This window comes from Anguilla rostrata, chromosome 3 (assembly GCF_018555375.3).
Source record: "Anguilla rostrata isolate EN2019 chromosome 3, ASM1855537v3, whole genome shotgun sequence".
Classification (NCBI taxonomy): Eukaryota; Metazoa; Chordata; class Actinopteri; order Anguilliformes; family Anguillidae; genus Anguilla; species Anguilla rostrata.
In genome coordinates, this window is record NC_057935.1 from 43,674,932 (window position 1) to 43,678,475 (window position 3,544).

The following is a 3,544-nucleotide window of genomic DNA, read 5'->3' on the forward strand; positions in this document are numbered from 1 at the left end:
CAAGAGGCACTGCGCTTCCGGTTCAGTTCTCAGGCTATTCGTCTAAAAGCAATAGTTTCATTATTATTATTATTCTTATTATTATTATTATTATTGTAGTTGTTTCATGTGGCAGAATGTCTTAACTGAAATACTTGGAACCGGCTCCAGCGTGACTTTAAACTGGAGTAACTAATCCCAATGACACATTTTAAAACATTGGCGATTATTTTTTTAAACCAAGAGAACTGTTCTTGTTTTGTGTGTTGTTGTTTTCTTTTCTTTTATTAGCATTTCCTTGTAACATTGTATATATGTTTGATGTAATGCAGGGTCACACTGAAAAGGAGACACTGTCGCAGACAGGTTCCCTGCTAAATAAATTGAAATTAAATAAAACCTCCAAGCATGTGTTCTTGTTATCAAATAGGCATGGAATTGGTTTTGAAAACAGTAATATTTCTATTGAAATACAATAAATAGCCAGCCATTTTGTGTTGTGCGTTGGGTTATGAGGATGACGATGATGATCAATTGCTGTTTTGCTTATGAATAATAGAATTTAACAAAAATTAGCATTTGATCTTAGGGCTAGGGTGTTTACATCACTTTTTTTGTAAGTCCAAAGAGTTTCATTTCGTAGGCAACATGGAGTGAATTATTAACATAATGTGATGACACCTATCAGTAGCACTGTTGAGACCACATTTTAGATGCTTAGATGATTTACATGAACTTAGTTTTTTAAAATATACAATAAATACTACAGCTATTTAATGTGCACATTTTTAATAAGATGGTTTGTAGTAAATATGGAAGACCCGTCAATAAAATTACTGCTATATAAATATGTTTTATATATAATTTGATAAAGATTTTCTGCAATGTATTGCAACACGGAAACAGCCCATTTGAGCATAACTCATTTCTGCAGTTCTTCCACCCCCTGCTGGTTGCCATTACTAATTACATTTTAACTACGGACTGCATTCATGGATTATGTTAATCATAAAAATTAGTCGCAAATTGGCCCAGTGACTGATCCAAGGGGTGAGACCATGATGGTTAATTAATCATTAATGATCTCGATTACTTTAGATAATTTTGAAATGCAAAAATGTTAAATAATAATAATAATTACATGGCATCAATATTTATGAAAATTTATGGACGTTGCAGAACATGGCACAGCAGTCAGCGCAGCCTCTTTACCAAAAAAACAATTAAAAAAAATAAATAAATAAGAACAAAGCAGGGTTCATTTTGGAAGGTTTTAGCCACATGTCTTCCAGGCTAAAGAATCAGGTCTTCCTAGTACACTCACTAATTCACTCTTTCAAAAAAAAAAAAAAAAAACCCTCCAGTCTACGAGCTAATTCAATATACAAAGTGGTTATATTACTTATAATTAGACAGCTATAGCTTTGAAAATACTCTTTGTATATCCATGATGCCAGAAAAGTTGCCATTGATTTCATTTCATTTGGGCTGCATAGACGTCTATAGTAAACTAGATTCTGCAGTTAAGCCCCCATTGGCTTTATATTCGTAAATGGCTCCAGTACAGTAAATGAATTTATAGGACACAGGAGCCAGGAGATTATTCCCATCTTACCTCCACCATCTAGCAGGAAGTAGCTCAGCACTGTTAAGGATAGCTCAGAAGAGCAAATGTTCACTTCACAAAGTGGAGGGAGGAGGTGGGAGCTCAATTTACAGAAAACCGGGGGTTTATGATAATGTGAGCACTCATGAATTAATGGTACAACCACAGCTAATAAGGGTAACAAATGGCCCAAATCAAAGTGACAGCGGGGTGTAATGGATTGAGCAGTGCTTCCCTAGCAGAGATTTATGGGTAATTTTGCTTGCCATTTCCTGAACAATATATTTGCATTTGGCACAAGATATTGTTTTCAGGACAATAAAGTAAATGTCATTGAAATTGGCACCAATTGCTCTTGGGAAAGGCAGCCTTCATGGATAAAGGTAGTTGAAAAATTTGGAGATAAGGGCATAAGGTGCCATGAAAAAGTATTGGATATTTGTCACATTAAATGGCTTCAGCTCTTTACACAAAATGCGATATTAGACAAAGGGAAACACAAAACACATTTTTAAAATGTATTTCATTTAAATAATGAAAAAGTAATCAAACAAGTAATTGCCTCCTTAGTTACTCAAACTACACTCATACCTTACCATCAGACTGAAGTAGTCACCACAAAGTTTCTACAAGCACACTATGCCACCTTCAAAGGAAAGTCCAGAAGAAATTAGAAAAGAAATTTGTTGAAATACATTAGTCTGGGCTGGGTTACAAAACCCTTTCTAAAGCTCTGGAACTACACCCAACAACGAGAGCCATTATCTCCAAAGTAGAAAACACTTGGAACAGCGGTGAATCTTCCCAGGAATGGCCAGCCTGCTAAGATTTCGCCAAGAGCGCAGCAACAACTTATCCAGGAAGTCGCAGAAGGTCCCAGAAGAACATCCAAAGAAAGAACTCTAGTTTTAGCTGAGGTCAGTGTTTATGACTTCACAATAAGAAAGAGACTGGGGGAAAAATGGGATTCATGGGAGAGTAGCAAGGCAGAAACCACTGGGAAACATTCATGCTTGTCTGACCATTTTCAAAAAAAAGTACCTGGATGATCCTCAAGCCTTTTAGGATAATGTACTGGACAGATGAGGCAAAAGTGGAACTTTTGGACACAGGGCTCATTATGTCTGGTGTAAAGCAAATACAGTATTTCACAGAAGGACTTCATACCAACAGTCAAACATGGCAGTGGTAGTGTGATGGTGTGGGGATGATTTGCCATTATTGAAGGAACCATAAATTCTGCTCTGTACCAGAAAATTCTTAAAGAGAATGTATGGTCATCTGTCTGTGCCCTGAAGCTGAATTGGGTTTATGCAGCAAGACAATTGTCCATAACACAAAGTCCACATGTTGTGGGAAAGATCTGAATCAAGCAGCCCATGTTCAAAAATTAATTAAAGCAGTTCTGCAAAGAGGAGTAGACTAAAATTCCTCCAAGCAATGTAAAAGACTAATATCAACTAAGGAAATGTTTGATGTTTGGTTGCAGTTATTAAAGGTGATGCAACTAGTTATTAAGTTACTTTTTCACATGGCTGATATGGGTGTTCAATAACTTTTCCATTAAATAAACAAAACAATGTTTAGTGTTTATTCAGGTTCCCTTTGTCTAATACATTTTGTCTAAAAACCCAAAACCAATCAGTGTGACAAATATGCAATAATAGAGGAAATCAGGGGCGCAAATGCTTTTTCACAGCATTGCATGCAGAGATGTTATCTACACTGATGGGCCTCTCTTCCTCTTATGGTGATGTAATTTATGGTGATGGGAATCAACTGTCAGTGTTCTGTTGTTTATAGCCAAGCAGTTGAGATACAGCAGCGATATTCGCCACCTCCAAACCCCGCAAAGGTCCACTGTCAAACACACACAGACAACCAAGTTGGATAATATAATCATAATTTTCTATTTATTGCATCATAACATACATATTATGTATTATAAATGTGGATTTG